Below are 23,472 nucleotides of genomic sequence, written 5' to 3' on the forward strand. Positions count from 1 at the left end.
GTAAGGAAATAGAGGAGCAATTACAACAAAATAAAAAAGATTCTTAGGGGCTATATCTAAAACAGGCTATTGAGGAACTTGGGAATAGAAGACGTCTGGAGTGCAAGTATTGGGAAAGAGGCTTTTTATAAAGTGATAAAAGCTACTTACACAAATCTTTCATATTCAACAGACAATCAATCAATCAATCAATGCATTTCTAAAGCGTGCTACATACCCGTGAGGGTCTCAAGCCGCTGGGGGAAGGGGGGCTGCTACTGATTGAAGAGCCAGGTCTTGAGAAGTCTTCTGAAGGACAGTAGGTCCTGGGTCTGTCGTAGGCTGGTAGGGAGACCGTTCCAGGTCTTGGCGGCGAGGTAGGAGAATGACCTGCCGCCTTTCCGGATATGAGGGACTGTGGCGAGTGCGAGGTTGGCAGAGCGGAGGCTGCGGGTGGGGGTGTGGAAGCTGAGTCGGTCGGTGAGGTATGTTGGTCCGAAGTTGTGTAGTGCTTTGTGTGCGTGGATGAGGGGTTTGAAGGTGATCCTCTTATTGACGGAGAGCCAGTGCAGGCCTCTCAGGTGGGGTGTGATGTTGCTGCGTCGGGGGACATCGAGGATCAGTCGTGCCGAGGTGTTCTGGATTAGTTTTAGTCATCTCAGGAGCTTGGTTGTTGTTCCTGCGTAGAGGACGTTCCCATAGTTGAGTCTGCTAGTGATGAGGGCCTGGGTGACAGTTTTTCTCGTGTCAGAGAGGATCCATTTGAAGATCCTGCGGAGCATTCGGAGGGTGTTGAAGCAGGATGCAGAGACAGCACTGACTTGCTTGGTCATGGAGAGGGTGGAGTCGAGGATTAACCCCAGGTTGTGTGCGTGGTTGGTGGGTACCGGGGCTGTGCCTAACGATGTGGGCCACCAGGAGTCGTCCCAGGCTGATGGGGTGGGTCCGAGGATTAGGACCTCCGTCTTGTCTGAATTCAGCTTCAGTCTGCTGTCCTTCATCCAGTCGGTGTGGGTATCTTCGGTGAGGGATATGATCAGCTGGGTGTCGTTGGCGTAGGCGATGATGTTGAGGTTATGTTGTCGTGCGACGTGGGCGAGAGGTGCCATGCAGATGTTGAACAGCGTCGGGCTGAGGGAGGATCCCTGTGAGATGCCGCAGATGATCTCGGTGGTTTTCGAGCGGAAGGGTGGGAGGCGTACGCTCTGTGTTCTTTTGGAGAGGAAGAATGTGGTCCAGGCCAGGGCCTTCTCTTGGATTCCAGCATCATGGAGGCATGCTGATAGGGTGCGGTGGCAGACCGTGTTGAAGGCTGCTGATAGGTCCAGGAGGATGAGGGCGGCTGTTTCTCCTTTGTCCATCAGGATCCTGGTGTCGTCGGTGGCGGCGATGAATGCGGTCTTGGTGCTGTGGTTGCTGCGGAAGCCGGATTGAGAGGGGTCCAGGATGTTGTTATCTTCGAGGTAGCGGGTTAGCTGTTTGTTGACAATCTTCCACGTCACCTTTGCCGGGAACGGGAGCAGGGAGTTGGGCCGGAAGTTCTTGAGGTCCTTGGGGTCCGCCTTGGGTTTCTTCTGTAAGGCTTTGATCTCGACGTGCTTCCAGCTTTCCGGGAAGGTTGCTGTCTCAAAGGAGATGTTTATTGTTTTCTGTAGGTGGGGTGCAATGGTAGTGCTGGCTATGTTGAAAATGTGGTGGGGGCAGGGGTCAGAAGGGGAGCCGGGGTGGATTGAGTTCATGGTCTTGATGGTGTCTTCGTCGCTGACGTTGGACCAGGCGGTCAGGCGATTAGTGTGGGTGGAGGTCGCAGGGGTGGTAGTCTCGGTGGTGGGTGCGGGGGTGTTGGAGTTGAAGCTGTCGTGCATGTCGGTGATCTTGCGATGAAAGAAGGTTGCCAGGGAGTCGCACAGGTCCTGTGATGGTGGAATGTCGTTGGTGTTGGAGAGTTCTTTCACGATGCTGAAGAACTCTTTGGTGTTGTGTGCGTTGTTGTCTAGGCGGTCCTTTTGGCGGTCCTGATGAGTTGGTGGTGTCTGCGTGTGCCGTTCTTGTGGGCTGTGTGGCTGTCTGGTTTTCGGTCGTGGAGCCATTTCTTCTCCAGTTTCCGGCAGGTGCTCTTGGAGGTCCAGGGGTCTTTTGTGAACCAGGCAGCTTTCTTGCTGGTGTGGTTGGTAGTGGGGATCTTGAGAGGGCTGAGGGTGTTGGTGCAGTCATTGATCCACTGTTTGCGGTTGGTGGTGGCGGTGTCGGGGTCGATGGGGTCGGCGGGTGGTCTCAGGGCAAGGGTGGTACTCTGTTGGTCCTTGGTGACCTTGCCCCAACAGCGGTGAGGCAGCTGTTGGGTGTGGTGGTGTGTGGTAGCTTTTCTGAAGGTAAAGTGGATGCATCTGTGGTCTGTCCATTGGGGTTTGGTGGTGTGGTTTTATTTATTTATTTATTGATTTTGTTGAGCGCGACAGCTACCCATAAGGGTTTCCCAGCGCTAAACATGAGACAGAAGAAGTTAGACGTCGAAGAGCCAGGTCTTCACTGCTCTGCAAAATTGCGTATGACTATTTTCCATCCGTAGGGCCAGTGGAAGTGAATTCCACAGTCTGGGTCCTAAGTTCGAAAAGGAACTACCTCCCATTCTGGAAAGTTTGAACCTGGGTACATTAAAAAGATGGTGAAATGAGGAACAAAGAGACCGAGCTGGAAGGTAAGGACTGACAAGGGCTTGAAGGTAGAGGGGTGCTGATCCGGCTTTGATCTTGTGCATAAAGCACAGTGCTTTAAACTTGATCCGGTTTTCAACACGAAGCCAATGTAGCTCTCTCAGGCGTTCTGTGATGTGGTCACGTTTACGACAGCCACAGAGGAGCCGAGCAGCAGCAGTTTGAACTAGCTGAAGGTGACGTGTAACGACCTTTGGAGACCCCAGATAGAGCACGTTGCCGTAATCCAATCTGGAGGTCACCAAGGCGTTCACGACAGATCTCTGGGTGTTTTTTGGGATCATCCAGAAAATTTTACGCAGCCATCGTAGGATGGTAAAACAGATGGCTGTGACTCTGTTGACCTGATCTTTCATGGTGAAGCCTCTGTCGATAGTGACTCCCAAGTTTCGCGCTTGTTCCGATGGAATTGGAAGGGGACCCATGGAAGTGGGCCAATGAGTCAAGTTCCAGAGATCGGGTTTGTTGCCCAGAATCAGGACCTCCGTCTTCCCGCCGTTCAACTTGAGTAGGTTGTTATTCATCCATTCAGCTATCTTGGTGAGCCCAGTTTGCAGAGAGGAGGGGGCCACGGGATCAATTTGTGAGAGTGAAAAAACAATTTGTGAGTCATCGGCGTATGAGAAAAGATTTAGGCCCGAGCATTGTGCAACGAAAGCTAAAGGTGTGACATAAAAATTACAAAGTAGAGGGCTAAGAATAGACCCTTAGGGTACCCCATGTGGGGAGGAGTGACTCTTAGAAGATGATGACTTAGAGAAAATTTGAAAAGTGCGGTCAGACAGAAAAGATGCAAGCCAGTCCAATGCTTTGTTGCCAATGCCAATGGCAGCAAGGGATTTGAGAAGGATACCGTGTAACACAGTATCAAAAGCTGTGCTGAGATCGAGCAAGATCAGCGCAACTGTTTCTCCTCGATCCAAAAGCAGACACAAGTTGTCTGTAGCGCCCAACAGGGTCGTCTCCATAGAGAAACCAGGGCGAAATCCCGATTGAGAGGGATGTAGCAGATTATTGTCTGTCACAAATTTTGAAAGATGGAAATGGATGTGTCGTTCCAAAACTTTAAAAAATGCCGGTAATAAAGAAATGGGACGATAATTAGCGGATAGTTTTGGATCCGCCTGTGGTTTCTTCAGTAACTGGGTGACCATGGCATGTTTCCATCAACTAGGAACAGTGGCAGTAGTGAGTGAAAGGTTTAGCATCTTACAAATAGTGGATAGATGTGAAGAGTTCAGAGAACGCAGGATGGGGACGGGCAGTGGGTCCACCGGGGAACCTGATTTAATTTTGCTCAGTATTTCTGAAAGAGTTTCCGAGCAGAGGTCAGGCCACGACAGCAGTAGAGGCAGAGGTGACCCAGAAGAGTTGATGGGCATGTTCTAAGTCTGAGGGGAGGTGAGGAGAACAGGTATTTTGATTTGAGCAAGGATATCCTGATGTATACTCGTGATTTTAGAAGTGAAGTATTGGGCAAGCTCCTTGCATTTCGCATTGGATAGTTGGGGGAGTGTAGCTGTGGTCTGAGAACCAGCGAGCTCCTTCACCACAGTGAACAGAGTTTTGGATTTATTTATTGCTTCACTTATGGATTTATTGACGTGGATGGCTCTGGTTGTAGCACACGCCTTATGATAACATTTCAGCTCAGTTTTATAGGCGGCACCAGATGTAAGAGAGTAATCTTTCCTCCATAAACATTCTAATTTCTTAAATTTTGATTTGTGCAAGCGAAGCGACTCATTGTACCAAGGAGCGGGTGCTTTGTGAATAATCCTTTTCTTGCGGGTAGTGGGGAGACAGATATTTAAGGCTTCCAAGAGCCAGTCGTTTACAGAACTGGCCATCACATCCATTTCATTGGACGTACATAAATTCTCTGGCTTAAGATCAGATAGGATTGCATTGAAAGCATCAGGATTGAACTTTTTCCAATCCCTTTTCTGTGAATAGGTATCTGGTTTGTGAATAGGTGTATTTACATAGTTTGTAACTGTGAATTGAATAAAAAAATGGTCAGACCAGATGAGTGGCACAGCCATGGAACACTTTACGTGGATATAATTTGAAAAAATTGGATCTAAAATGTGACCGCCTTTATGGGTGGGGCCCTTGTTGGATAGGTTGAGATTCATGGAAGCAAGGTCTGCAATAAGGTTGTAGGCCAAATTGTCATTCTGATCTTCAAGATGTACATTCAGATCACCGATGACTATGAAGTTGCTCGATATAGATACAACTGGGGCTATGATTTCAGAGAGTTGTGGTTGCCAGGCATTACTAAGACCTGGCGGGCGATACACCAGTAAACCTGAAAGGGTGATTTTAGGTTGGAGAGTAATCTTAAAAAACACTGCCTCAGAGCCGTTTAATGGAGCAGGATCCAGATGGCATTGATAGATATTTTTATTGTGGTTAAAGGAGACGTGAGGGCTCGCGGAGAAGATGGGGTACAGCGTGTGCTCAGCGGCGTGGGTGGGTGTTGTCACAAGCTGTTTGAGTCCGAGGTTGGCGAAGTTGTCGATCAGGTTGGTGGAGTTGGTGTTGTTGTTGTTCTCGAGGTGGAACTTCAGACAAGCTTCAAGACAAGCCCTGCGCTCAGATATCAAGCCTGGACAGTGATTAATTCTTATAAAAAACTACAGCACCAGGATTACCTTACAGCGCACGTTTCACTCAAAATAAAACTCCAGCTTATGCAGTACAGTTTTGGAAAATGGAAAACAAAAGATCTAATGCCATCCTGGAAGAATCAGACATAGAACAAAGAATGTCGTTGATGCAAATATATGGAAGAAACTCTTGCACACATATTCTGAATCTGCCCGAGTCTCCTGACAGAAAGGAATATAATGCTGAATGAATTTTCAGAGAACTAGAAATTCGAACATGCAGGTAATCAGTAACCCATTGGTTGGTTGTCTACTCTATACCGCTTATATGCCAGGGAGTAAAATGTATAAAAGTAATCATGAAACCATTAGAGCAATCAATTTAGGGCACTAGCGCCTTGATAAATAACATTAACTGGGAAGTATACTGAATCTGCACCTTAACAAATGGTTTACGTTATGTTCAAGGGAAGAACAATAATTTCGCTGTGCTGATGAACAGAATGTCAAATCTAGAGAAATCAGTGTTAAAAGAGCGAATAAAACAAAAGAACAAGGACAATGCATTTTTAAATCCGGGATAACGAGAAAGAAGACACTTGAATTATAATGTACCCCAGCACAATAGCACTTTAAACACCAGCTCTTGCACATTGAATAACGGAATCGCATAAAACCCTGAGAAAAACTGTCATGCACTGAGTAGCGGGTTTCTCAAGTTGAGGCCACACAAGAACTGAATTAATGTAACTTTTATATTCATATTTAATTTGGAGTTGTATGACCTCTTTTAAAAGATTTGTCAGAAATATCAGTTTATAATCAAATTTTATGAAATGTAATGAATGAATAATTGTGCCGAAGATAGTGAATGGGCTGCGGAGAGCTCTCCCATAGCCACAACTAGACTTAATAATGAAACATCCAAACACATCAGCATCCCTCCTAGAAATATTTCCACTAATGCATCAGGGACAAACCAACCCATACCCAGATTGACAAGAACGACTACACATATAAATCTCCCTCCCGAATCTAATGCCCACACAATAGTTATGATCGGGGTACCAAAGCTAACTGAAAACACGAGGGAAACCAATATTGAATTAAAGAACAAGGTTATGCAGTGGCTAACCACTCATAGACCACTTCCCTCCCACATAACAAGGACAATCTCTCAAGTTAGGAGAGTTGATTGGGTGGGTACAAGATATAAATCAACTGAGGGAGATTGTATTGTTATCAACTTCAAGGATAGGGGAGCTGCTAAATTTATTGCCAACTCGAGGAGCTCCTCTACAAACAGCCTGATCCGTACAATGGGTTTAAGTTACTTCTATCCACGTAACCCTGATGGCCTTAGATATAACACCAAACGTCCCAATGGATATGATGGGCCCCCGGTGGCTGATACCTACCCCCAAACACGGGCCCCCGCCCTAGCCCCCAGTCAGGGGAGAACTACGAACTTAGAAGCACATCGATATGCTCATTCCTGGGAAAATAGATCTTATAACTATCCAACATATCCCCTGTATGAGAATCTAGAACCTGTTTACTATCCACACACAAGATCGCACCTAACTCATAATTTTTATCAGATTCCAACTTCAAATAGATATGAAGCCCTTTATAACTATGACAACGACTACCTTGATGAGGTAGATTGACTGGTATCTGTTTTACCTTCCAGCTATTTAAGTAATCAGTTAAAACTCGTTGTTCCCTCTAAAATAATAAAATCTGTTGTCATTGAAAACACTCACACTACCTCTAGTGCATACACAGGTACTCTTAATACAGAGACGATAACAACTAGTGTTGAAAGTTTATTTCCTCAAGGTGCATCTGCCCCTCTCTCCGTTGACACAGGCCTCCTTAATATTAACATACACCCAAACCATTCAGATAGCGACAGCAGCTCACAGACAGATATCGAAAGGCATGCTGACTTGCACCTGCCCTCACCACCACAAATGACTGCTGAGATGGGGAATCCTCATAACAATCCTAGCTCCATCAAAATTTTATCATGGAACATTGCAGGTTTGGCCGCAAAAATCAATGATCATTCCTGGATAGCCTTTGTTAAAAATTATACTATACTATGCTTCCAGGAAACTTGGCTCACCGACAACAATGTTTTCATTGAAGGATTCCAAAGCTTCTTCATTCCCGGTCTTCCTTCACCTAGGGGGAGGGCAAAAGGAGGGCTTGCAATATTCATTAGCCTCTCCCTGGTGATACAGATTAAAAAATAAAACGTCAAGACAATATCAACGTACAGGTCTTGGAGCTTAGAAAAGGCAAAAAAGTACTAACTTTGGTTAACTTCTATAATGCTATATCGCCATCAGGTGAATGCAACATCGTCAAACTCCATGAGTACCTTCACGATAACCTGGCAGTTCTACCACGGAATAAAAGAATCGTAGGTGATTTTAATGTGCATATCTGTAGTCACCCGACATCGTCACCCCTGGGCTCCTTGGGATGTGGAAACAGATCAGGCCTTCATTTTGTGCACTGTCCACGAGGCTCTAACATGAATAATCTAATAGACGGCCTAGACTTGAGAAATGCGATGACCCTGAAAGAGGATTCCTTTATTTATGAAACCCCAACTTATAAAGGTTCAGAACAAGGCTCCTTTATTGATCATATATTGCTCTCCGTTGATATGGCAATTACAGCTTCAAATTTCAACATCCATGAAAGTATCCACAGTGATCATAATCCGATCTCAGTGGAAGTCAAAAGTGGACTGTTTGAACTCAGCAAAAACCGAAAAGACCCGGGTGTTTTAAAATTAATTAATGGTAACCGACGACTAAAGTGGTCTTCAATAAATAGTGAAGCTTTACTTGAATCAGTTAAAACGAGTTGTGTTCAAGAACTTACCCTCTGCTCCTCTAACACCACTCCCCCGGATCTCATACTAACTGCCTTTGCTGAATTGTCCAAAAGAGTGGATCAACTGCTCTCAGTCCCACTGAAGGGTCAAGTCAACCAACAGCCACGATGGTTCGATCACACCTGCTCAAGAGCCAGTCGACAACTAAAAATGGTGCTAAAGAACAAACCAAGGGATCCCACATTAATCAAAATATTACGCTCTGATTATAGATCCGCTTTGGCATCTCGCAAAAAAACTATAAAGGCGAGCATTTGGGAATCCTTACTTGATCCTTCCATCCTGGGCAACAGTTCCAAGTTTTGGAGCCTAATCAACAAACCAATGTTTGACGATCCGAACGCTGCTACCATTGGAACTTGCATACCTGAAAGTGAGTGGGTCCCTCACTTTAGTGCAATCTTTAAAAGCGACGATACACAGCAAACGCAAGCCCCAAAACTCCCTGTAGAAGCACCGTTGTTATTCACAGATAAAGAAGTGGAAAGGGGGATTCACTGTCTTACCAGCAACAAGGCCCCGGGCCCAGATGGCCTCCCCCCAGACTTATTCAAATCCAACGTCGCCTTCTGGGCTCCAATCCTCACGGCGGTGGTTAAGGCTGGAGCCGCTACCAGGGCCCCTAAGTCCTGGGGAGCCTCAACCATTGTACCTGTGTACAAAAAAGGAGATAGAAGTAACGCAGCTTGCTACAGGCCAATTTCTTTGATTAACTCTGTCGCCAAGGTTGTTGGTGGGATCATCTTAAACAGGTTATCCACCTGGGCCAAAAACAACAAAGTTATGTCACCAGTACAATATGGCTTCAGACCAGGACATTCTACAATAACACAATGCCTGAACCTATACCTAATCAGTGGTAAATATACACTGGCCAGAAACGGTACACTCAATATGGCCTTTATGGACCTTTCATCGGCATTCGATTGTGTCGACAGAAATAAACTTTGGGATGTCTTGCTGAAAATGGGGGTTGAAAAAAACCTAATCAATTTCTTGGCCGATCTCCACAGCGATACACAAGCGAATGTGCGATACACCAAAGACTTAAAAGTGACCAAAGATTTTAAAATAAACCGGGGGGTCAGACAGGCGTGTATTTTAGCGCCTTTTCTTTTTAATTTTTACATCAATGATTTAGAGGAGCATCTTTTAAGTACAAACACGTTCTACCCATACATAGGTAAAAGGGGCGTCCCCGTTCTTCTCTACGCGGACGACGCCGTCCTCATCTCAAGAACTGCACTTGGCCTTCAAATTTTATTGGATTCTTTTTTTCTTTTCATGGACTCACGAGGCCTGTGTATTAACAACGCCAAGTCATTCATTATGAAGGTAGGACATGGGTCCAAGAAGACTTACCCTTTATCCGTTAATGGGTAAAAAATACCCTACACAACAACTTTTTCCTACCTTGGCGTATTGTTTGACAGTAAACTTACATGGGGACCAGCGCTAAAGAAAAAGAGAGGAGACTTAATAAGGACCAACGTGGCAATAACTGATTTTGCTCGCAAAATGGGCAACACACCTGTGGCTGCGTTAATGAAATTGTACCAAGCCAAAAGCATATCAGTTGCCTGCTATGGGAGTGATCTCTGGGGGTTCCTACCAGTGCCTGATCTAACAATCACTGAAAATAACCTTTTAAAACAAATTTTATGTTTACCGAAGAGTACGGCCAACTTCTCCATCCACGAGGAACTGGGTACGCCACATTTAGAGGATAAAATTGCAGTAAACCCCCTCTTGTGCTGGCTAAATTGTTGGATGAACACAGAAATACCTTTCACTCAGAATATTTTATCTGAAGCTCTCACATGGGATGGGAAACTAAAGATACCTTGGATAAAGTACATTCGAGACTGTCTTCAAAATCTGGGCAGGTTGGACCTCTTCTTAGCACCACAGTCAGTAACAAAGTATGATGTAACATCTGTAAAGACTACTTTTCTAATGACCCGTCAGTTGGCGAGGGAAGAGACTGAACTGAAGAAGGGCAGTGTGTTGAGCCACACTTTATCCAAAACATGCATTCAATTAGAACCTTATTTATCCTGGGCCACCTCCAGATATGAGCGCTTTTTACTGACTAGATTTCGTTTCGACCTTTTTCATCTGATGCTAGCAGTGCCCAGTGGAGCCCATAGGGGACAAGTGCTGCCAGCTTGCGGCTGCGACAATAAGTCTCCGCAAGATCTGGCGCACTTTTTATTCATATGCTCCTACTATACCGTACCTCGAAAAATGTTTTTAAAACCTCTTCTTAAAAAATTGAATTTCGTGCAAATAAGGCCTGCACTAATTTATCTTAAAATGTTGCACTGTGAAAGCACTTTATATGTAATCAATTTTTTAAAGTCAGCCCTGAGATTTAGGAAAAGTATGGAAGGTTAATGAACTGTACTGTCGTTCTTGCATGAGCTGTGATAGGGTACATCGCAATCTACTGTTTTATATCTAATTGCTTTTAAATGATGAACTGATTATATATGTGTTACCTTTTTTTCTATGTACTTTTATGACTGATTTTACCTTCAGTCGAATAAAGAAATTTTGAATTGAAATTGAATTGAATTGTGTAACAGTTTTTATTAACCAAAAACATAAATAAATAAATAAATAAATAGATAAAAAGTGATAAGTTTGAAATAAACATACACTCCAATGCACCTGGTAAGAAATTCCCTGTACTTCCTCTCTGTGGGATAATAACCGATTAGGTTCTATTAGAAACCTCATAGTTTTGGTTGAAGCACTCCATAAGCTTCTTGTACATAACTTTGCAATATGAACTCATAAATTAACTGTTATTCAAATGTGGATTTAGGACAACTTCTGTCAGTTGATGGGACCTATTCGTTTTATCCTAGCTGAGTAAAAATTATAAATCTTGGTGTATTAACAGATTTTAATTGTTTACTTTAATATATTCATGTCTGTATATGCTATTCACAGTCTTGGGAAAGGCCATGTTGGGACAAAATGGATTGAATGGATGTCTGGAATAATTGAATAAGAAAGGAATTGAAACCATGTCAACCTTAAATATTCTTGAGTTTTTATCAACTTCAGCTATTCTGAAAAAGATACATTACTGTTGCTACTAGGGGCCCACTAACACCTGTAAAACTTCCAGTGACTCAGCCCTGAATGAGTCATCAACAATGTGTGAAATTCTTCCAAGGTTTTCTACAATAGGTTGACTTGAATGGGCAGAGATGACTCCTCTGAGGTTGGCAGAATCTTCAGGGTGGGGCGGTGGGCATTCTTGTCTGCACTACAATGTCAAAACCTGCCCGATAGCTATGTTTGAGACACATGTAACTCTTTGACTCATTTGAAATTGAGAAAAAAAGGAAGCCAGGGCAATTCTTATCTATACCCATTATGGGTGATGTAGAGCCCTGCCTTTGTCTAACCAAGCTTATGTCTCTTAGTTAGTTTTGAGTACAGCACTTGTTTCAAACTGGATTTTAGTGTGAAATGTGGGAAGACACTAGTACCATAATGCACTCACCTACAGACTCACATCATCACAGCCCAAATTAGGTGTGACCAAAGTCTTTCACCATCTTGAAAATGCCACAACACATGGCATTTTGTGTGTGTTTTCAGTAAACTGAATAACTGAAAAAGTAGGTAGCGTTGCCCCAAGGATGATTACCCAAATGGATTGGGAGTGCCTAGTGGTCACCCCTACCCACTAGCTAGTTCCAGACATGAATGTGACACCCCAAGGCACTTTCTGGAACTGCAGAAGAACAGGGTGGATCTAGTCTGCTGCCTGTGAAAAACTGGACCCACTCCATCTTTCCCTTATGACAAAGAAATGGACTTCGAGGGTCAGTTGGCTGACATTCTGTGTGGCTCCAGGTAAACATAAAGCTTCATGAGGCCTGTGGTTGTTTGGACACCAAAAAATCTTGGGAAACATTTGAACACGTTTGCTCCGAAGCCAAGAGGACCAAACATGGAAAGTAGCAGTTCCATGGCAATCAATGATATTTCAGATTTTTCCCCCCAGAAGGCTCCAGCCTCTCCTACGAAATCACAAAGTCTCTTTCTGTTTTGGGGCTTAGAAATGTTTTCAAGCACAAACCTAAAAAGCTCCAAAGCCTTAGCAAAACCATCATCTGTTCTTTTTGCTTTTGTTGCCCTAAGTGGGAAGGTTATGTCCAGACATGTGTCCTTTGCTTGCTGTGCCACTGGATTCCAGCTGGCCTGGCAGATGAGTGGTGATACCCTGAAACCGGAGCCAGGATGCTTGTTTCCTGTCCAAGGAGGACCTCCCATGGCAGTTTGGACTGGACTGTTTCCATGAGAAGCAGGATTCAGGCTGATTTGCATATGGCTGGTTTCAAACCTGGCTGGCATGATAAGAAAAAAAACGACAAAATAAACCCAGATTTATGACTGGGGATGAATTTTGCTTGTACAGCATTCCGTCCATCATCCTTTCTTTTTGCTTTTGTTGCCTAAGTTGGAAGGGTATGCCCAGACGTGGATCTCATACTCACTGTGCTACTGAATTCAAGCTGGCTTAGCAGATGAGGTGTGATACTCCCAAACCAGTCCTGGGATGCTCATTTCCATTCTAGAGGACTTGGCTTGGATCCTGTGTTCGCTGTGTCACTGGAATCAAGCTGGTCTGGCTCATGAGGGGTGATACATCAAAACTTTTCCCAGGATGCTTGTTTCTGGCCCAGGGAGGACCAGCTTCGGAGTTTGGGCTGGATTGTTGCCATGGGGAGCATGGTCAAAACTGATTTGCATATGGCTGGGTCCAAACTGGGGTGGCGTGTTGAACAAATAAAATGATAGATTAAACTCAGATCTGTAACTGGGGTGAATGTTTGCATTGCTCAACATCCTGTCCATCATCTGTTCTTTTTGCTTTTGTCACCCTATGTGTGAAGGGTATGACCAGACATGGGTTGCATGGTTGCTGTGCCACTGGATTCAAGCTGGCCTGGCTGACAAAGAGTGATACCCTAAAACCAGTCCCAGAATGCTTGTTTCAGGACCAGGGAGGACCTTGCATGGGAGTAAGGCTGGACTGTTTCATCGAGGAGCTGGGTCAAGACTGATTTGTATATGGTTGCGTCCTAACTGGGATGTTGTGGTGAGCAAAAAATGTTATGGAATAAACCCAGATCTGTGACTGGGGTGAATGTTTGCACTCTGTCCATCAACTCTGCACTCTGTCCATCAACTGTTCTTTTTGCTTTTGTTGCTCTAAATAGGAAGGGTATGCCCGGACCTGGGTTCCGTGCCCGCTCTGCCACTGGATTCAATCTTGGCTGGTTGATAAGGTTTGATACCCAAAACTGGTCCCAGCTTGTTTCCAGTCCAGAGAGGACCAGCCTGGAAGTTCGGGCCGGACGGTTGCAATTTGAAGCAGGGTCAAGAAGACTGATTTGTATTTGGCTGGTCCAAATTGGGGTGGTGTAGTGAGAAAAAAAACGATGGATTAAACTCAGATCTTTAACTCTGATGAATGTTTGTATTGTTCAGCATTCCGTCCATCATCTGTTCTATTTGCTCTTGTCGCAAGAAGGTTATAACCAGACTTGGGTCCTGCACTTGCTGTGCCACTGGATTCAAGCTGGACTGGCTGATGAGGGGTCCTACCTCGAAACCGGTCCCAGGATGCTTCTTTACGGTCCAGGGAGGAGTGGTTTGAGAGTTCAGGCTCGACTAATCTCGTGAGTAGCTGGGTCATGACTGATTTGGATATGGCTAGGCCCAAACTTGGGTGCAGTGGTGAGCAAAAAAAGCAATGGAATACACCCAGATCTCTGACTGGGGTGAATATTTGCATTGTTCAGCATTCCGGCGATTATATGTCCTTTTTCCATTGTCATCCCAAGTAGGAAAGGGATGCCCAGATGTGGGTCCCATGCTAGCTGTGCCACCAGATTCAAGTTGGCCTGGCTAAAGGGGATGATACATCAAAACCAGTTCCGGGATGCTTGTTTCTGGTCCAAAGTGAACATGGCTTGGCAGTTCGGGTACATTGTTCCTTTGAGGAGCAGGGTCAATACTGATTTGCATATGGCTGGCTCAAAATTGGAGTTGTATGGTGAGCAAGAAACTAATTGATTAAACACAGTTCTGAGACTGGGGTGAATGTTCAAATTGTTCAGTATTCCGTCCATCATCTTTTCATTTTTGCTTTTGTCATCCTAAGTGTGAAGGGTATCCCAGACGTTGGTCCCATGCTCTCTGTGCCACTGGATTCAAGCTGGCCTGACTGATAAGTGGTGATACCCTGAAACCAGTGGCAGGATGCTTGTTTCTTGTTAAGGAAAGACTAGACTTGGTAGTTCAGGCTGGACTTTTCACATGTGGAGGAGGGTCAAGATTGATTTGCATATGGCTAGGTCGAAAGTGGGGTGGTGTGGTGAGCAAACAAAAGATGGATTAAACAAAGGTCTGTGACTGTGGAAGGTGAATGTTCTCATTGTTCAGAACTCCATCCATCACTTGTTCTTTTTGCTGTTGTCACCCTAGCAGTTCGGAGAATAGTTGGTCAGGTTTTCCTGCATGCACTTAAATCTGAGTTCCAGGAAAGGAACTTAAATATTGTCCAAAGTTTTTTGCCAGAGAAGAGTGAGTTTGGAGTTTTTGTTTGTTGCTTAATGAGACTTAGGGGATAATATACTGAGAAACCTTAGGGCATTCATCTGTTCTGAGTTGGCTCAAGCATTTATAACCTAGACTAATTATAGATTTATTCTTCTCCCCCCCCCATACATACAAGCCCAAAAATCTGAATCTGAAATGTTCTTAAGCTTCAGATTACCTATAAAATAATCATGAATCTGTATATATTTAAAGCACGTATGATTGGGTAATTTGTAAAGTAGGCTAAGTGTTTCAAAATCTAGAAAACCAATTGAGCCATATAGATCTCCCAGCTTAGTAAAAATGTGAAATTTCAATTCATAAAAAAGTTGTCGAGGGTCAATCAAGAGAATTATTGTGTCTAGAGAAAGTTGACAGATTTAAAGATGAAATAAGACACTTTGAAGTTAAGGTAGTTCTATATTAGCTTTTGTTATCTTGCTTGAGCAGGGAAAATACACATTGAACCTGCTAAAACCTTTGTTAAAACTTGGACAGAAACAAGAAAGTGTGATCAGAATTCTTGTACTAATAGTAGAAGAGAATAATAATTAAAAACACCAAAACTCAAGAGGAGACATTTCATTTATTCACAAATCTGAAGCAAAACTCTTAAGACTCCAAAAGTACTGCTTCCATTGAAGTCATCTCATAACTATCTCGTTGTTCATTCCATATGTAATTATCAGTCATGGGAGGTTTTAGAATTGAATCGTAAGTATTCTTGACATTCACAGAATCACTGAATATAGTCATCTCTCATTCTAGGTCTCCTTCCCTACATTAATCTCCCTCATGCTCCTCCCCTTCTATGTGCATTCTGAACTTTCTTTTAATCATAACTGCAGAGCCAGCACTGATTGAAGGTAGACATTACTTTTGGTACTGCTGCTGATGTATCTGGATCCTAGCAGAAAAATAAAATCAATACTCCTTCTGAGCTGTGCCACCAATTTGTCTTCTATAAAGTATGTATGTCAAATGATGTCCAACATACAGAAGGTCTATCAGATACCTGTTCGGAGACATCTCCACTAGCTAGGAAGATGCATAACTGAAGAACCAAGTGGGGACAATTGTAGTCCCAGGAGTTATTAACAAATTGTTGGAAAAAACTTGATTATCCATAGGTATAAATGCAATTAGTGCATCCATATCCCCATTATAGTTCATTTCACAAGTATCTGCCATTTGTGAGGGAGCTAAGAATTGAATAGTAAGTGTTTCTGAGATGCACAAAATCACTCAGTATAGTCATCTCTCATTCCAGGTCACCTTTCCAGCAGTATTCCCCCTCATTACCCTGCCCTCTTCTGGTCACACATAGTCACTGTTGGAAGGTGGGTATTTTGAGGTGGGCACTCCCAAATAGTCTGGGTCCTTCCACAAAATATAGGAGAACTCTCACTGTTGCAGATTATCATAATCAGACGTATAAGATAAAACTCAACCATTTGAAAGCAAGAAGTTCATGATCCAATCATCTGACATCAACCTCCATGCCTTCACTACATCGTTTGATAGAGCAAGAGATCTAAAAGTTACTACTGTAACTAAGGCAGTTGACAAATATACCATGCATAATATTTCTACTAACTATGACACTATTCGTTCATCTTCCTCCACTTCCCATGTTGCTATTATGACACATTTATTTGAGACATGAAGCCCAGGGAGCACTGAGTCAGAATAAATCAAGGCAGCAAAATGTCTTGAATTTCACTCCAATTTATTTGAATGATATAGGAATGCCAAATCAAGCTTGTGAAACGACTCCCTCTCCACAAACAGCATCTCAATGCTCTTTGAAAGAGGGTGCAAATCAATCCAAAGTGCCTCATATACACAAAGGCCAACTGTGTTTACATACCACATAAAATGAGAGAGCTACAAAGCAGACTCAATAGAATCTATCTTGCCTTTTTGGCTCACTGACCAATTCTTTCTCAAGATCTTCTTGTATATTAAATGATACACCACATGAGCTATACTCGACAGGGATGGCTCTTTTCTTGACCGTTACTCTGTACATGTTCAACAGGCATGCATCAGATCAACGCCAATCGATAGGAGTCCTGTGGGCCTGCTCTCTTTGGGCCCGATTCACAGAACTAACTTAAGACAAAATTCTAAACTTACTACTTTTGGTATTCACAGAAGTTAGGATTTTGTCTTAAGACAGACTTAAGACAGACTTAAGACAAACTTAAGTTAGGATTTTGTCTTAAGTCTGTCTTAAGTTTGTCTTAAGACAAACTTAGGACAAAATCCTAACTTCTGTGAATACCAAAAGTAGTAAGTTTAGGATTTTGTCTTAAGTTAGTTCTGTGAATCGGGCCCATGGTCCCTGGTATGATGTGTGCCTGTTGGAGGCACTAGGCCTAACCACATAAGTGTGGTAGTATTTTTATGGGGACGCTGAGTGGTAAGATTTTTTGGGGATCCCTGTGGTATCCAGAAGTTGATGTCATGGAAATGCAATGAAAATGAGTGACTTTAATGAAATCTTGATGTTCGTAGGGCACTGTGGATAAGAAAATGCCATGGGATCCACATGGAGCACACTATCTTCTACTGTCCCAGGTGTCTAGTTTTCATAAATGCCTAGCTTGGTAGGTTTCACCAGGTAGCAGCTCACCCAAGCCAAAACATGTAGCCTTTCAGTATATAAGTAGCACCGTATTGGGGCTTAGCCCAGCTCTGCTACCCATATGTAAATAAAGAAAACAAAAAGAATCAAAATGTCCCTGCTTGCCATAGGAGCAGGCATGCTCTAGACCCCAAAGGGGCAGAAATACTATATTGCATATTTGTGGGCAGGAGTACTGTCTTGGTGTCAGAGTAGGTTACCCTAGCCTTTTGTCTGTGTTGCTGCCATGTTGATATCACTGGTTTCTAGTGGCCTTTCTGTCACACAGGGGCAAATAGGCCCAAAAACATAATAATGGGTGGGTTAGCTCATACAGGTATCACACCATGCTCCTACCACAGAATAGGTTCATCAGTTTTTCTGCTCCCTGGGAGTGGATTGAGGGTATCTACCTAAAATCTGCCCTCGGGGGACAGAAAAGCCACTATACACAGGGGGAAGAATAGGCACAACAGATAAACAAGCACTGGCAACGCCAATAGCTCTGGTGTTGGCCAATGGCCTTTTGGCAATTCTTGTTTTGTCATGTTTTTTTGCAAAATATTATTATTATGGAAGTTGCTGGGCCCTCGTTAAATCTAGCAAGAAAATGGCAAAAGTAGTTTTATGGTCTCAAAAAAGTACACACTATCACTGAAGGCAACAACCTTGTACGTGGATGTGCTCATTGTGAAAGGGCAGCAACCCGTAATTCATAGTGAAGTCCGTCTATGACTGAAGTGGACTAACATTGATGTCTGCTGGAATGAGTGCCAGAAAAATGTGAATGACACAATCAGAGAATAATGGATGAAGTCTCGCTGAAAACCCCTATAAGTAAGTATGTTATACATTTAGCTAAATCAAAAGGTCTTTGCTAACAAGGTGCTAACATGCCATTGGTGTGGAATTGGCAGCTAGCATCGCCTTTGAGAATAAAGGCATGAAAGAGGGGAAGAAAAGAAGGAAGACAAAAAAGAAAGGTACACACAACAAAAAGGCAAAACATTTTCAAAAAAGCAAGCAAGGAAAACAAAAAGAAAGAAAGGAGGGGAGAAGGAAAGAATTAAAGAAGGCAAAAAGAAAGAATGAAAATGGAAAGGAGGAAAGGAGGAAAGAACAAAAGGAAGGAAGAAAGAAAGCAAAAAGAAGAAAGAATGAAATAAAGATAGGAAGAAAGAAGTCAAGATGAAAGAAAGAGAGAAAGCAAAGATGCAAAAAAGAAATACAGGTGAAGAAAGAATGAAAAAAGAAGGCAAAACAAGAAAGAAGAATGAAAGGAAGAAGAAAAGAAGAAAAAAGAAAGAACAAAGAAAGGGAAGCGAAAAATAAAGAAGGAAAGGAAAATGGAAAAAACATTAAAAAATAAACAAACAGAAAAAGGAAGAAAAAAGAAAGAAAGAATAAAAAAGAAGGCACGAATAAAGAAAGAAGGACATGAAGAAAGAAGGCAAAAAAAAAGAAAAAGGAAAGAATGCAAAAAGATAGAAAAGGGGAAAGAAAGGAAAAGTAAGCAAAGAAGACTAAAAGGAAAGATGGAAGTAAAAAGGAAATAAGGAAAGAAATAAAGAGAAAGGCTGAAGGAAAGAAGGCAAAACAAGAAAGGAAAGAAAGAAAGGAAAAAAGAAGAAAAACGAAAAAAAGGTGGAAGAGAAGACGGAAAGAAAAATGGAATGTAGGCAACCAAGACAAAAATAATGAAAGGGGCAGGCAAGAAAGAAGGAAAAGGAAAGAAGGAAAGTTGAAAGAAAGAAGGTATGAAGTAAAGATAAGGGAAAGAAGGAGAGTAAAAAGGAAAGAAGAAGAGAAAAAGGGAAAAAGGAAGGAAATGATAAAGAAAGAATGAAAGAAGGAACAAAGGAAAATGTAAAGGAAGGGATGATAGAAAGAAACAAGGAAAAAGGCAAAACGACAGGCAAAATGAAAGAAAAGGTGAAAGCAAAAAGGAAAGTAAAAAAGGAAGTAACAAAAGAAGATAAGAATGAAAGAAAGAAAGAATGTTAAAAGGAAAAAAGAAGGTAAAGAGAAAGAAAGTAAGAAAGAAAGAAAGAAAGAAAGAAAGAAAGAAAGAAAGAAAGAAAGAAAGAAAGAAAGAAAGAAAGAAAGAAAGAAAGAAAGATGCAAAAAGAAGGAAAGAAAGCAAGATGTAAAGAGGGTTCAAAGTTTGAAGTACAGGGTACTAAAACACAAATTACACTCCACCATTATTTTATTAATACTCTTACAAGTGTGCTGCAAATTAAACGCAATAAAGTTTGTTTCTCTTCCACGGTAAAACTTATTCAAGAAACAAGGGTGAAATTGAGTCCAGGAACACAACATTGTGAACTGTGAAACAGCAGCAGTCCACTTCAAAAGTAATGTACAACAGCAGAGGAAGGATACTGCCTCACTACAAATGCACCCTACTATCACATCTGGCAACACTGTCACTAAAGGGAACTCTTTGCGTATGGATGTGCATTTTGTGAAAGAACGAAATGAAGTCACTCAAAGTGACATTAAGCAGAGATTAAAGTTGGCTACCCCATTTTGTATGCTGTAGTGGGTAGAGGAAAATGGGAATGACACAACAACAGACCATTGGGTGAAGAGAGGTGGCTGAAAGCACCTTTAAGTAAGTATATTATGCCTATCCTTTTAGTAAAATCAAAAGGTTTTCGATAACGGCAGACTTGATAAAGGGGCATGAGGCCTTGTCCCTAGTTCAGAATGGGCACAACAGTTTTTCTGACCCTTTAGGCAGATTGTGGGTAAACACCCACCAACTACCATATTGGTTGAAAATACCTCCTTTCTGCCACACAGAGGAGTACATAAATATTGTTGGGGCTATTATGGAGGTGGGTGCTCAGCAAGATGTCTTTGTGGCCACGCCACCCATTTTACTCATAAAATCATTTTTTTTCTCACTGCCCACTTCCCCATTAGACACATATTGGAGATAAATACCCCCTATTTGCCCTAAGGGGGGCAGTGTGATTTTGGGGTGGGGCTCGGCCCAATGACTGGACAGACCCTGCCAGCAATAAAAATAAAAACTCCCTAATGTCAAGTGGGCTTTAAACACACTATGGGGGAGGGGCTAATCGGGGGTAAGGACCTCCTGTCTTCCCTCTGGGGGGGGGGGGGGGTGGTATATAAAGACCACTCGTATATTTGTTGAAGTAGGGATTGGGTACAAGGCCTGGGGGGGAATCCCTCACTTCTTTTCATTATCTAGGTTGGCTGAAAGAAAGTGAGGGTTATTTTGGGGGTGGGACTTGGCATGATAATTAGGCAAGCACCCACCATCCTGACAATAATAAAACAAATATCTTTCTGGTGACTAGTGGGTTTTCTGCCCCACCAAGGGGGGGCAGATTAGTGATAAAGATCTTGCCCCGTTTGGCAGAAAGATTGTTACCATATTCATGGGGTGGAAGTTTGGCCTGTTGCCTGGGTGAGCCACTCCCACACCTTTTCATCATAAGAAAGTATGCACACTGGTGTTTAGTGGGAGTTCTGCCACCTGTAGGGGGCATAAAAACACCATGGTGTCTAGTGGGTTGTCTTCACACAAGGGGAAGATTGGAGGTAATTGCCTCCAATATGGGGAGTATTCGTCTTTTGCCTGGGACATGCTACCCTCCTAAAAAATTGTTACTGGTGTCCAGTGGGTGGATCCTGCAGTTATTCCTAAGCAGGAATCCACTAGAGAAATGTACCATTGGAAGAGATACTACCCATTCCAATGACACCTCCATTGGCCAAATTGATTCTTGGGGGGGCTGAAATTAGACATGGGCAGAGCTCGCTGAGTTTCACTCCATAAAATTCCATGGAGTTGCCGTAAAACATTGCCAACTATGTTCCATGAGTTGCTGGAGCATTCCTCTGCCAGCCCTAATGAAGTTCCCATGGCTGCTGAGGGTCTTGGGATTACTGAGATGCTGTTAGAGGCCCGCCCACTTTCTCAACATCTCTGCAAAGGGTCCTCCTACTGCACTACTGGTTGGGGGATGATCTCTCCCTAGTTGCTCATGGTTAATCAGGGCCAAGAAGCCTTATTGTTGCCAAAAGTTTGTCCCCCACAGCGGGACAGCTGAGACATCATCAGAGGCCCCACCCTCTTTCTCAACCACCCTGCAAAGGGACCTCCTGGTGCATGACTGGTTGAGAAGGGTGGTCCTCTTGGCTGCTGAGGGTTGTGGGTGGCCAAGAACCTCTATTGTTGCCACAGATAAGTCCCCCACAATGTGATTACTGAGACAACGTCGGAGGTCCCACCCCCTTCTCAACAACCTCACAAAGAGGCACCTGGGGCGCTACTTGTTGGGGAATGAAGTCCCCTTGGCTACTGATGGTCAATGGGGGCCAAGAAACACTATTGTTGCCACACATACACCCCCCACAGCGGTATAACTGAAACGTCATGGTAAGCCCGCCCCCTGTCTCAACCACTCCGGAAAAGGGCCTCCTGGTGCACTACTGGTAAGGGGCTGACGTCCCCTTGGCTGCTGAAGGTCATTGGGAGCCAAGAACCCGTATTGTTGCGACAAGTAAGTCCTCTACAGCAGGATTGCTGAGACATTGTCAGAGGCCCTGCACTCTTTCTCAGCCACTCTGCAAAGGGGCATCCTGGTGCACTACTGGTTGGCGGATAAAGTACCCTTGGCTGCTGAGGGCCGTTGGGGACCAAGAACCCCTATTGTTGCCACAAGTACGTTCCCCACAGTAGGATTGCTGAGAAGTCGTTGGAGGCCCCGCCCAATTTCTCAACCACCCTGCATTCTACAAGTTGCACCCATGGTCGTTTGTGCTTGGATGTGCTCACTTATGGCCAAAAACAAGCACCAGAAGTTGCTGGTTCCGCCTAATGACGCATTAGTGGACAATAAATCTTGTGGACACTCGTGAGCAGCTAGCAAATCTCGTGGGTGCTCGCAAGTGCCCGTCAAGTCTTGTCATGCTGATCCCATAATTACATGTTTGAATTCATTGGCATTAAATAAACAGTGTTTGCTACCCTACAGTTCTATGGACTACTGAATATCTAAATACATCTGAACCTAATCATAGATTTTGTTCACTATGGATTTCAGTGCTTTTTGGCATATTTGACATAAATACCTGTCACAAAACATCACTTTTCTAAAGAAGCTAATATGTACAAAGGAGGTTTTCTCTTTTCTGTTCATTGTTAGGTAAGTTAAAGTGGGAGTTCTCTGTAATGACATTGACACATCCTGTTGTTTTACAACATATGAAGTCTGTTTGGAAAAAAAGCAACAAAGGAACTCCTAGCTAGACAACTCTGACAGATGTGTAGGAGTATAAAATGCTGTTGCTGATAAAGTAAGTAAATGTTTTGCAGCATTGTTTTTCTTTGCATCTTCTCACTGTGGGTTTTTTGTCTTCTTATATTTTTATTTTCATTGGTTCCCTGGACTCACCCAGTCCTCATTCAGCTGCAGGGCCTTGTTGGGAAGTGTGCGTGGAGCCAGCTCCCCTGCTGCCCCAGCTGTCTCTCTACCGTGCTGCTGTGCAAGTGTGGGAGATGACACCTTAATTCCACCTGGCTGCTCTATGCAGGCAGAATGTGCACTGCATTTGCCTCCTGCTCACCTATGCATTGGCCAAGGGGACCAAGAGCAGCACACTGCAATTTGGCAGTGTGTGGTTACACTCTCTGTCGCTGTGCTTCATGATCCCAGGGATGGGGTCCCAGAAACAGAAAGCCCATTCATAATGAACCCTCCCTCTGGAAGATGGGTGTCTCTGAGAGAGAGCTTGTGCTCAAGGAGGGGGCCCATCGCTTCCCAAATATTAAAAAAGAGGATTGTTGAACTGACCCCAGTACCTAGATCAACCCGGGATAACAGAATACACAACAGAGCACTTTAATCCCATTTACTTTCATTTTATTTGCACAAAGGGGACTGATTTCACACTCTGAAACAACAGAACACACATTCCAACTTATGAGCATTACTGCTGCAGTACTCCACC

The sequence above is a fragment of the Lissotriton vulgaris genome, chromosome 10 (genome assembly GCF_964263255.1).
Source record: "Lissotriton vulgaris chromosome 10, aLisVul1.2, whole genome shotgun sequence".
Classification (NCBI taxonomy): domain Eukaryota; kingdom Metazoa; phylum Chordata; class Amphibia; order Caudata; family Salamandridae; genus Lissotriton; species Lissotriton vulgaris.